The sequence below is a fragment of the Lucilia sericata genome, unplaced genomic scaffold, assembly GCF_015586225.1.
Source record: "Lucilia sericata isolate MDLA Ls3-8-SP2 unplaced genomic scaffold, ASM1558622v1 Contig000639F_arrow, whole genome shotgun sequence".
NCBI classification, from domain to species: Eukaryota; Metazoa; Arthropoda; class Insecta; order Diptera; family Calliphoridae; genus Lucilia; species Lucilia sericata.
In genome coordinates, this window is record NW_023994645.1 from 21,855 (window position 1) to 35,642 (window position 13,788).

General features: G+C 29.5%; 1 protein-coding gene across 2 annotated transcripts in view; it reads left to right on the forward strand.

Moving 5' to 3' along the window:
• Positions 1 to 4,138: 4,138 nt before the first annotated feature.
• The window catches only part of LOC119606940 (putative uncharacterized protein DDB_G0277255), a 141,883-nt gene continuing 132,233 nt past the window's right edge, over positions 4,139 to 13,788 (forward strand). For both annotated transcript variants that reach the window (XM_037960612.1, XM_037960613.1), the window contains exon 1: positions 4,139 to 4,727. The gene's annotated coding sequence lies outside the window, so the exon portion shown is untranslated. The remainder of the gene's footprint in view (positions 4,728 to 13,788) is intronic.

Genomic DNA, 13,788 nt, shown 5'->3' on the forward strand with positions numbered 1-13,788 from the left:
AAATTTCAGCTCTCTAGCTACTTCCGTTCGGACTCTATCGTGTTTTCAACAGATAGACAGACAGACGGACGGACATGGCCAGATCGTCTTAGAATCTAGGGAACTAAGAAGATTTTTGAAAAATAAGGTTTTATTTTTCTAGTATATAGTGCATTAATACACATTTGTTTACCACAAAATATAATAGTTCATGGGACACCCTAATGCATGTGATTGTAGATAAACAAATAGACTAAGATTGAATGCATATAAACATATAAAACTAAGTAAATTCCTCTTATACTTCAAATATACATAAATATAGAAAAATATTAAACAATTTGCATGTATAACATTCTAGAAGAAAAACAATTCAAATTATTTCTATAACATACAATACATCCATAAATAAATCAATAAATTTATGTTATTGAAAAAATTTATTATAAAAAAACTCAATTTATGATAAAAAATGAATTCGATAAATACTTTAATGAAATAATAAATAAACAATAAATCATTTATATTTGCTAATAATATTATTTGCATACTCAAAAATAAACAGCGTAGAAATTGATACGAAACAATTTTTATAAAATGTATGCTTGTCTAAAAGTATTTGTTAATATTGATTATAAATTTTTTGGGAAAAAAATTAATAATTATTTTTACTCTTCTATAACAGTATTAAATGAATATACTAATTGTATGGTGCGACAAAATTATAAAAAGTGAATACACTCCGTGTGGGCTAGTGACGTTTGTAAAATTTTAGTTTAGGTTAGATAGATTGGAGGATTTATACTACATCAAATCCGAAGAAATACACCTAGGCCACTATCGGACTTGTTATGAGCTCCTTTTCATAAAAAAATGTTTTTGTTCACTGAATATATTATTTTTCAATGTTCAGAAACTCAGTTTGCTGAATTTTCCAATCAGCGTTAGTGAGGAATGTTATTTCCTGAATAACATCACTTCCAAGATACTTGGATCCAAGATACTTCGACGAATGCCTGACAGTGACAAATAAAGTGTTCCAGTGTGTCCACTCAGAATACGTATCATCATACTAACTTCAGACTTGCTCATTATGAGTAGATTTCTCGTAATGCTCTCATCAGGGTCACCCCATAGGATCTTTGATGTATACCTTACCTCTGGGAGAGTATTCAGTTAAAGCTTTCTTACAATCCAACACGGTCTTAAATTTAATTCTATCACCTGATATTGCCCTAATTCCGATCTGGCTGTCGGTAAGTATATTAAGGGCTATGGGCGCCGTATTATTTCTAATTAATTCAATTTACGCATTTCGTTATTACTCGGACTTGTGCCTGGAAGCTTGTGTTATGATTTGGTAAACGGTGGTATATTTCTGTTTCTGGGTCTTTAATATAGAACCCCAGCCCCACTTTGTCCCCCGATTTGGAGCCATCCGTGTAGCAATGGATTCCTAATGGTATTTGCTCTAATGTTCCGCTTGAGCAAGACATTCTATCAGGGATCAGCGTTTCAAAGTTTCCGACATATTCTTTGTCTGGTATGCGATCCGGCACGTCCGATGATTGTGTATAACCTTCCAATGTGTTCAGTATACATTGATGACGTGTCCTATAACCGCTTTTGGCCAATTCGCCTTAAATAAAGAGTCGTTCGGCTGTAAGCGCCGCCTCATATCTTAAATATGTTTCAATGAATGGAACGTTTCTAGAGTTTTGGTTGAAGTAGTACACATGGCACCACTTGTACCCAAACAGTATGTACGTTGAACTCCCTGTAGTAGGTTGCTATTATACTTTTTGGCCAAAGCATTGAAGCATAAATGATCTGGTGGACTGCTTTGGCCAAAAAGTGTAATATCGAACTACTACAGGGAGTTCAGCTAGAATTGGTTTAATTACATTTTTATGAAGCCAATTTGTCATAGCAGGACAAAGACCTCATTTCATGCTTATATTTCTCCTACATATAGCGCAGCACCGATGTGCCTTATTGATCCTATCCTCAATGTGGTGTCTCCATTTTAATTTCCGGTCAAGGATTACACCTCAGTTCTTAACTTTGTCTGTCACCGGTAGCTTCATACCCAGGAAGCAAGGTGCAGTATACGTACAAATTTTTGTCTTTCTTGTGAAAATACAGATTTCCGTCTTCGCCGGATTAACATTGAGGTCCCTCGGATGAACCCAGCTCAAGGCGGTATTGAGAGCCCCCTCAGCTTTTCTACACAAGTAATTTGGATCTTTTCGCCCTACGAAATATGGTTTTAAAACGGCATGAAAGTGCTAATTAGGCAGCTAAAACTTTACAAAACTTAGTTTTATGTGCAAAGAAATTATTCTGTTTATTCTTCTGAAGGTACTCCTTGAAATTCGACGTATACAAGTTTAGGTTTTCTTTGATCTTTCTACTTGATTTTTTGAGGAATCAAATGAAATGAACATTCCTCATATGACAAACCTGTGTTAAAATGATCATCCCTGCATGTCTTTTTCAGTACTTCCATGAAATAAATTATACTTCTTTTTTGCTTATTTGGAAGTTCCATTTTTCCTTGCATACTTCCAAACTCCTTCTAATTTCCATTTAATACAATTATGCTTCACTGCAATACAATTACACCGATAGTTCTCAGTCAGAGTATATATTCATCTTAGTTCTTGTGCTAAATTTATTTCATCTCTACGTTTTTTAAAGTTGGACAAAGAAAGAAAAAGTCACAAAGAAAGGATGTGCCTTTCTAATTCTTACTTTTATTTATATCTAGTAGAGCACAGCCATATGTATCGTTCATACTTCCTAGGTAATGGAATTTTAGCACAGACCCTATTATTTAACTGCCGATGGCTATTAGATCTTACATTTACTCATACTCCTATTCATAAACGTATTTGAGTCCTATTTATGAAACGTAGCTGGTCTTCGATAGCGCTTCGATAGCCAATCAATTGGTATCATCTTTTTTATAGTCCAGGAAAAGATGGTTCGTGTAAAAAAAGAAGAAAACAAGTATGAAGTTATAGTCGGCCGAGGCCGATCATATAATATCCTACGCCAGTTATAAAAATAAAATGTGATTTAGTGTTCATAATAAAAGTATTTAAGTTGAATTATACATTGTCTCAGATATACTTTAGCCATTTTTTGTTAAATAAAATTGTGTACATTTAAGACATATATCGAAGGGGGCTTTGGTCAAATGGGGCTAGGGTCAAATGAAGCCCTATCAAAAAATTCATCAGGGTCATGAAGACAAGTGTATAACTTGGTTTTGCAGTTTTTTCAGTTGTATGGGGGCTAGTTGAAATAATGGACCGATCATAACCATTTTCAATAGGCATCGTCATTAAGACAATATAAGATTATGTTCCAAATTTTATTGAATTATCTTCAAAAATGCGACCTGTAGTTTGATTACAAGGTTTACATGGACAGACAGACATACATACATACATACATACATACATACATACATACATACATACATACATACATACATACATACATACATACATACATACATACATACATACATACATACATACATACATACATACATACATACATACATACATACATACATACATACATACATACATACATACATACATACATACATACATACATACATACATACATACATACATACATACATACATACATACATACATACATACATACATACATACATACATACAGACAGACAGACAGACAGACAGACAGACAGACATACGACCAATATTATTGTACGTTACAAACATCAGCACAAACCCAATATACCCTCCCCGCTAAAGTTGAGTAGGGTATAATGACCAACCTTTAAAGATCCACTTTTTATTAAAGTCAATATACAAAAAAATATTTTTAAACATTTTAATAAAAACGGCAGCTATGAAAAATTGTTATGATATAAAAACAGGAACCATTGAGTAGGAAAGTATTAAGCCATGCCACCTGCTTCAAATGTCTGTGTGTCAATTCAAAAATCCATGATTGATGTTTTTCTTTATGTTTCTTTTCAAAAAATGTTTTCAACCACATAATAAAATAAAGAAAAAAAATATTATAAATGCAAAGAAAAAAATGAAAACAAGCTAAATAATAAAAAAGTTGATATAAATAAAGTAAAAATAAACATATAAAATAAAATAAAAAAATTTAATCAAAAGTGAAAACAAATCAAAACCAAGTAAAAGTAAAATATACAAGCTAAAAAATAAAATTAAAATACATACAAAATAAATAAGAAGAAAAATAAACAAAAAAAAAAAACTGCATAAAATAAACCCTAAGACCATATAATTTGTAAAACATTTTTCGAAAAAAACGAATAAAGTTATAGCTAAATAAAACATAACTGCTGATAATAATGATGATGATGAAAATGAGTTTGTTTTCGTTTTTCCTCTAGTTCCATTTTGCCAAACTAAATTCTAAATGAAAATAACTACAGGAAAAAAAAAGGACCAACGTCATACAATATAAATAAAGGATTAAACAGTTGTTACAAATTCTGTTGTTATTTTTTTTTTCTTCATTATTTATCATCCTTCTTGTTTGTTGACTGACTGGTTACATTATGCCGTTGAAAACCATGTTGCTGAAAAATACGATGACAACAGTGATGCTGCATTCAAAAATTTAAAGGTCACACAGCAGCAAATTGTTTTCAGTTTTGTTTGTGAATACAAAAGTTTATGCTGTGACTTTGAAAGTATATGAATGTGTTTCGCAAAACAAAAAAGGTATGAATTATTCAATAAACAAAAAAAATTTATGTCTGTATATTATTTTTTCCATCATTATATTTTGTAAAGATTAAAAAACGTAAAAAGTGAATTGTACCATGAGTTTAAAAATTTATTTTATATTTATCTCACAATATGTTTTTATCTTTTTTTAGCAGCTTATATATACTAAATAAATTGCTTACAAAAATTTATATGAAAATATATAGTAATTTGTTTATTTTTTACACCATTTAATTTTGATGACTTTCAGGGCAGAAGTTTATTAAAAAGTGTGCCTGTTTGTTATCGTATTTATTCACTCATTCTTTTTTTGTTAAAAATTTTGTATTAAATAAATTGGTGTTACTTGCAACACTGTCAAACTGAGTATATTTAACTAAGTACTGCTCCAAAAGATAGTTTTTTCTAAATTTCTTTTACAAAACAAAGAAAATCATAAAAATATTAATTTAATAATTTTAAACTACCCTATAAAGTCTAAATTTCGACTAATATATTCGAATTATATATTAGATTATTTGAACCGGATTAATATTTGTATACATGCACAAAAATCCCTTTAAAATTATAGTAGATGTTTAAGATCAAACCAATTGAAAACAATGGCTAAATATTTCCATGATTTTCTTTGATATCGCTTGCAAATATGGACGAGTTTCAATAAAATTAAATTTTTTTTATATTTAACATACTTTTAGGAGGTATATATGAACTTATGTACACCTTTATGTATAAGTGATATCTAATTAAACTTTACAAAACTCATACGCACTGTTGTTCCACATCTATAATTAGGTAGAGAGGAGTGATAGATAGAGAGATTATTCTGTGGTTATTCTAAATCAGAGTTGCCAGTTATGAATTATATTTTATCCTTTTTTATGTTTTAGCTATTTCCTAGACTTTTTACCGTTATTAAACTACCCTATAATTCGAATTATATATTAGATTATTTGAACCGTATTAATATTTGTATACATGCACAAAAATCCCTTTAAAATTATAGTAGATGTTTAAGATCAAACCAATTGAAAACGATGGCCAAATATTTCCATGATTTTCTTTGATATCGCTTGCAAATATGGACGAGTTTCAATAAAATTTAAAAAATTTTTTATATTTAACATACTTTTAGGAGGTAAATATGAACTTATGTACACCTTTATGTATAAGTGATATCTAATTAAACTTTACAAAGCTCATACGCACTGTTGTTCCACATCTATAATTAGGTAGAGAAGAGAGATAGAGAGAGATAGAGATATTATTTTGTGGTTATTCTAAATCAGAGTTGCCAGTTATGAATTATATTTTAGCCTTTTTTATTTTTTTAGCTATTTCCTAGTCTTTTTACCGTTATTATATATTCCATAAGAACATTTCGAAAAACTTTCAGATCTGTCAAGCTACAAGACAATGACTTTAATTAGCGACTAAAATGATTAATTCCTAAAAAACATTTTTGGGAATTTATTTCATTATATTAATTTCATCAAATACAACGGAATATATATGTTGTAAAGCCGAACTTTAGGCCGTGCGCAAGATTTCCACTTAAATTTATCTGTCAAATATTATAAGAATCGGCCTATATTAGATGCAAATTCCAATACAAACTCCGCTCTGAAAATGACAAAAGCGATGAAATTCGCCATGAGCACGCTTGTTCTTAATAAATCATTCAAACATTTTAAGATACTTACATACGTTTTCTTTAGGAACAAAATATAAAAATTTACTTGTTTACATTGAACATCATCGCTGTACTCGTATTTTTATGTCAGTAATTAGCGTTAAAGTAATTTTCTGATGGTATCTTATATGGGGGGTTGGGTGAGTTACCAACGCATTCCGCATGAAATTCGTATTTCATTGCTCGTATTTTTAAGCCAGTAATGATCGTTTAAGAAATTTTCTGAAGGGAATTTTATATGGTCAATTACACCGTACGACAAAAAGAGAAAAATTTCGTTAGACACGAACCGGATGATATACGTCTGAAACTATAAATTTAATGGAGAAAAACTGCGTTTTCAGTTTTTCGTTTCGTGATCCTGTGTCCTTTTTAAAGGACTTCACAATTTTAAAAAGTACATTTTTCAAAAAATATTTTAAAATACTTCGTCTGAAGCTATAAATTTAATGGAGAAAAACTGCGTTTTCAGTTTTTCATTTCGGGATCCTGTGTCCTTTTTAAAGGACTTCAAAATTTTAAAAAGTACATTTTTCAAAAAATATTTTAAAATACTTCTACTGATCAAACAATACCGAATTCGATGCCAATAGGACAAGAAGAGTTCGAAAATATTTCCCAACTCTTCTTGTTCGCTTTACACTAAATTAAGCATTGTTTGATCAGTATAAGTATTTTAAAATATTTTTGAAAAATTTATTTTTAAAAATTTGAAGTCCTTTAAAAAGGACACAGGATCACTAAATGAAAAACTAAAAATGCAGTTTTTATCCATTAAATTTATAGTTTCAGATCTATATCATCCGGTTCGTGTCTAATTTTGACTGCCGGACGGTGTTATGGACCGATCCACCAATTTGGTAGAGAGATTTTGGCTCGCATAAAACTTATGTCTGTTGAATTTTGTCACTATATTCATATTTTTAAGCCAGTAATGACGTTATAGTCATTTTCAGAAGACGACCTTATATGGGGGGTAGGGTCATATATGGGCCGATCCTAAAAAAATTGTTAGAGAGGTTTTGGCTCATAAGGAACTTACGTGTATCGCATTTTATCGCTTTAGTCGTATTTTTAAGACATGAAAGGGCGTTAAAGCAATTTTCTGAAGGGGACTTCATAGGGGGGATAGGGTCAATTATGGACCAATCCTCTATTATTATTTATGTCGAATTTCATCGCTATACCATACTTCTAAAAAAGTTGTGTCCTTTAAAACAGTTTTTTGGAGGTCCACTTGTGTGTGGCTATCCATAAACGTGAACCCATATTGCCCATTTTCAATACCCAACAAACTTTAGCAATAGAAAATATTTATGCAAAATTTAAACTGTCTGGATCCTTCCATGTGGTCCCTATCGTGATATCAACAGACAGACGGACGGACGGAAATGGCTAGATCGTCTTAGAATTTAATAAGGAACCAGAATATATATACTTTTGTGGGCACAATAATTTCGATGTGTTACAAACGGAATGACATTTGTTATATCCATGTATATTTAATTTTCTTAAAAGTTTGTTTTTATTGTCAAAAATTTATTATAAACAAAACTAATAAAATTAGGAAAACACTTACACATAAAATGACAGCCATACTGAAAGTAAAATAAAACAAGTAAGAGTGTTATATTCGGCTATGTCGAATTTTATATACCCACCATCAAATCACTGCCATAAAAATAAACTTTGATATTTTGAATATTTTATTATTATGTATGTATCGATATTAATGAGAACATCATTGTAATATTTTAAATAGGTCCATTAATGGGGGTTTAACTATTTTCTGAAGGGAAATTTATATGGGGTGGGGTTATAATGGACTGATCCGCATACAAATTGGTAGCGAGATTTCGGTTCCTCTAAAACTTATCAGTGTTGAATTTCATTTACGCCAGTAATGAGAGTTTAAGTGATTTTCTGATGGGGATCTTAAATGAAGGGTAGGGTCAATTATGGACCGATCCCCACAAAATTTTGTAGAGAGATGTTAGCTCATACAAAACTATATCGAATTTCATCGCTATACTCGTATTTTTACTCCAATAATGAGCGTTAAAGACATTTTCAGAAGGGGACCTTATATGGGCGGGTAGAGTTAATTATGGACGATCAACATAAAATTTGGTAGAGAGATTTTGGCTCGTATAAAACTTACATCTGTGAAATTTCATCGCTATACTCTTCTTTTTAAGCCAGTAATGAGCGTTATAGTGATTTTCCAAAGGGGACCTTATATAGGGAGTAGGGTCAATTATGGACCAATCCACATAAATTAGCTATATTCGTATTTTTAAGCTAGTTATGATCGTTAAAGTAATTTTATGGAGGGACCTTATATGGGGGGTAGGGTCAATTATGGACCGATCCACATGAAATTTGGTGGAGAGATTTTCACTCGTATGGAACTTACTTATGTCAAATTTCATCGCTATAATCGTATTTGTACGCCAATAATGAGCGTTAAAGTCATTTTCTGAAGGGGACCTTATATGGGGGGTAGGGTCAATTATGGACCGATCCACATATAGTATGGTGGAGTGATATTGGCTTGCATGAAACTTATGTGTGTCGATTTCCATCGCTATATTGGTATGTTTAAGCCAGCAATCAGAATTATAGTAATTTTTAAAAGGGGACCTTATATGGGGGTAGGGCCAATTGTGGTCCTATGTCCGACATAATTCAGAATTTTATTTCGGAGGTCAAAAAACTGACTTATCGAAATTTTGTGCCATTTGCTTCATAAACAACGAATTTGTGAATGTTTGAAGCTCTTTATACAATATTCCGGGGGGTACATTTGTATGGGGGCTATGTGAAAGCGTTGACCGATTTTGCCCATTTTCAATACCAAACATTTCTGATCAATAAAAAATATTTTGGGAAAATTTCATCTCAATATCTCTTTTTTTGTGGACGCTATCTTTTTTGATGGTGGGTATAAAAACAGCACAATAGTTAATGTAGATTTATTATTCGTTTATGAATAATGGGTTTTGAGGCTAAAGTGTGCTTTAACTATTGTGTGCATTAAAACCAAAATAAGAATTTTTTATGAATACAAGCGTAATACATTTAACATTTGTTTAGAACTGATCAATCACCCAATAGTCATTAATGGCCGCGTTCCGAAAATCACCCTAATCACCCTAAAAATCACAACTATCGCTATACGAAATCAAAGGTATTATTGTTAATACACTTACTTTTAACGCAATAATGACTGATATACGTATACTTGATATATAATTGAATCCTATAAAACTCATACGTAATGCTGAACGCTTTTGCATATTTTATACATGCTTTTTAAAAATATAAGATTTATATTGAACATAATAGACATTACAAACCCATATTCCGATATACGAATAAGATTCGGCAAATCTCCAAAATTTCTTCAAATTGGCCCATAATTGGTCATAGCTCCCATTACTGCAAAATTTTAACTTTTACTCGGTCCATATTTGACCTAATCCCCAATATAAGATCGCTTTCCCTAATTGACTGTAACGCTTATAACATGCTTCAAAATTATAGTAATGCAACGAAATTTGACAGAAACCAAAAGGATCGAATTATATAGTATAGATCCACTTTCGGAAATTCACTTAAAATTTATGGCACATGATTTGATGGTGGGTATATAAGATTCGGCACAGCCGAACATAGCTCTTTACTTGTTTATAATCTAGTATTTTCAAAAATATCAAATTTTCATGTTTATTTAAGTTTTGCCTTTAAGATATCGTTCTTAGTTTAATAAATCCCCTTCAATAGTTTGCTAGTAAATATCATACTGCAGTTTTATTTACTAAATTGAAAATTGATTGAATTCTGTCATTGTGTCAAGAACATACAAAACTTTGTCCTCATCTTAATAACAGCAACTAAGAGTTAAAGTAAGGAAAACAAATATAATAATTTTTTTGGAATTTACAATAAGGAAAAGAATATCTAGAATTTGTATTCCTAAATACCTACTAAAGGCAACTTGTGACGTATGAATTTGGGTGGGTGGAAAAGGAAGAAATGAAAGAATTTGACACAACTGACTGCAAAAAAGGTTAATATTTGGAAAATCTATAGTTAGAGTTTAAAAAATATGTTAAACTCATAATAATTTTCTAAAATTTTTAATTAGTTAAAACCTATTCAAATATGTTTTAAAATTTTTTATACCGTTGTAATACTTAATTACTAATGCTGTTATAATTTAATACTATTTCAGTTTTAATAAATTGTCTAATTAGTCTAAATAAATACTTTAGTTTAAATAATTAATTTAGTACTTCATTTGATACTAGTATCTATTGACAAAAATAGTAATTATAAAATAACACAAATTTTTAAATATATATATTTTTTTTAAACAGTACTTTAGCCTAAAATAACATTTTATTATAAATTTCATATTTTCCACCTGATAAAATCTACGTTAGAATTAATTATCTATTTTACAATTTATTTATTTATTAAATTATCATATGTCGTTTAAATTTAATTTATTACCAACCATACATGTCAATTTAGTATGAAAAACACACATAAACCGAATAGACAATTTCAATTAAATACTCAAAAATATATTTTATTATTTATTCTATTACTTTTTTGTGTCTAAATACTAATTAGGGCAGAAAAATGCAATAATATACATTTCAATATCTATTTAGTCTTTTTGTGTGTATGTTGTTTTAGGCTGTTACATTATTTGCTTATACTACTACTACTACATATTAAACATTCAATGAATAGTTTAAATTGAAAAGCCTCAATGGCCAAACGGATTAACTCTCTAACATATAATGTAATGATGATATAAAATGATACAATTAAATACATATAAGTATGTATGTATATGTGCATTATATATGATGTTTCTGGTATTTTAAATTTTGAAGCATATGCAAACAATAATATTATTTTCATGTACATATTTATTAAATGTAATATAAAAATGTTAGGGTTAAAGTTTTTGATGTAAACGTGCTCTTGCTGTATTGGTTTCAGAATACCAATTTCATTAGAAAAATTAGACACACTATCTGCAAGAAGCCATCATAATGTCTAACACTAGTAAATATGAAATAAGAGCGCAATATTTGGCAGTACCGAATATAAAATACTTTACTGACTCCTGAAAGTTTCGTAAATAATAAAAAAACAAGTTAGAGTGCTATATTCGGCTCAGACGAATACCCTCTACTAAGTACTTTTAAATTAATAACCTTTTATTTATTAAATCTGTTGCAAGTTTTTCTCAGCATTATAAACAACATTTTCTATAATATTGTGCAGAGCCTTAAAATATGCTTTAGAGATACTTAATAATTTCCTGTATGCATGTTTGTGAAATATTTAAGGAAATTTAGGTATGTGTATTGTTGTTGAAAATTTTGTTATACTAAATTCATTTTACTAATAAAACGACAACAAATTTTATACGGTTAAAGTTAGTTAGTTAGTTAGTTAGTTAGTTAGTTAGTTAGTTAGTTAGTTAGTTAGTTAGTTAGTAGTTAGTAGTTAGTTAGTTAGTTTAGTTAGTTAGTTAGTTAGTTAGTTAGTAGTAGTTAGTTAGTTAGTTAGTTAGTTAGTTAGTTAGTTAGTAGTTAGTTAGTTAGTGTAGTTAGGTTAGTTAGTTAGTAGTTAGTTAGTTAGTTGTAGTTAGTTAGTTAGTTAGTAGTTAGTTAGTTAGTTAGTTAGTAGTAGTAGTTAGTTAGTTAGTTAGTTAGTTAGTTAGTTAGTTAGTTAGTTAGTTAGTTAGTTAGTTAGTTAGTTAGTTAGTTAGTTAGTTAGTTAGTTAGTTAGTTAGTTAGTTAGTTAGTTAGTTAGTTAGTTAGTTAGTTAGTTAGTTAGTTAGTTAGTTAGTTAGTTAGTTAGTTAGTTAGTTAGTTAGTTAGTTAGTTAGTTAGTTAGTTAGTTAGTTAGTTAGTAGTTAGTTAGTTAGTTAGTTAGTTAGTTAGTTAGTTAGTTAGTTAGTTAGTTAGTAGTAGTTAGTTAGTTAGTTAGTTAGTTAGTTAGTTAGTTAGTTAGTTAGTTAGTTAGTTAGTTAGTTAGTTAGTTAGTTAGTTAGTTAGTTAGTTAGTTAGTTAGTTAGTTAGTTAGTTAGTTAGTTAGTTAGTTAGTTAGTTAGTAGTTAGTTAGTTAGTTAGTAGTTAGTTAGTTAGTTAGTTAGTTAGTTAGTTAGTTAGTTAGTTAGTTAGTTAGTAGTTAGTTAGTTAGTTAGTTAGTTAGTTAGTTAGTTAGTTAGTTAGTTAGTTAGTTAGTTAGTTAGTTAGTTAGTAGTTAGTTAGTTAGTAGTTAGTTAGTAGTAGTAGTTAGTAGTTAGTTAGTTAGTTAGTTAGTTAGTTAGTTAGTAGTTAGTTAGTTAGTTTGAATTGGGTGTCACATATTCAGTAATTTTGAGCTTGTTGCCGGAAAAATAGTTACAATTTTTGTTATTATATTTCTGGTCCGCAAAACTACTTTTATTGCATTACAAGGTGCATATAAATTTAAAAAAAAAAAAAAATTCTGAAATGGACAAACCAAATGCCAAACTATTTCTTAAATATTTTTCTGTATGAGCTAAAAATTACGACAATTTCAACACCCATTTCAATAATAAGCGAAAACAATATTCCTCTCCAACCCACTAAAAATCATTTTGTGTACCAAAAATATTCTACAAAAATTTTAAAATTATTTTTTCCCGTAATCAGCTCGAAATTACAGGATTTTTGAAACCAATTTCGAAAAAATCAAAAAAAAAAATTATTTTTTTTTGATATAAAGATTTAAAGAACCCAGATTTAAAGTACCCATATTATGAACCTATCGTGAAAAAATTTAAAATAACATTTTGTATGCGAAAGTAATATCTATGACAAATTTTGTATGGATATCATTATTTGATAACTAGTTATGTGCCATTAGGTGATTTTCGGAAAGAGTCATTGTATGGGAGCTATGATCAATGATGGACTGATCGTAAAGAAATTTTAAACTAACATTTATGTATACATAAAGCAATACATTTGCCAAAGGTTTGTATCTATATCGTTAGTTATTTGGAAATGAGTAATATGACCTCTATATGACCTATATGAACTATATGGTGTTTGGCCTCAAACTGTTTATAGTTTTACTTGGTTGTCCCGTCAGTCAGATCACCAATTCTAATTCGTTTGGAAAAGTAAATTGATGTAATTCTAACGACAAAATTTGCTTACCGTATAGAAGAATTGAGCAAGCGAAATATTCTGTAATATTTAAAACTAGGTTCATATAAATATTTTTAATTTAGATGTGATTCATAAATTAAATGATGGGAGTTGTAAGGCGCCAAAAATTTACTATAGTTAGTGGAATATG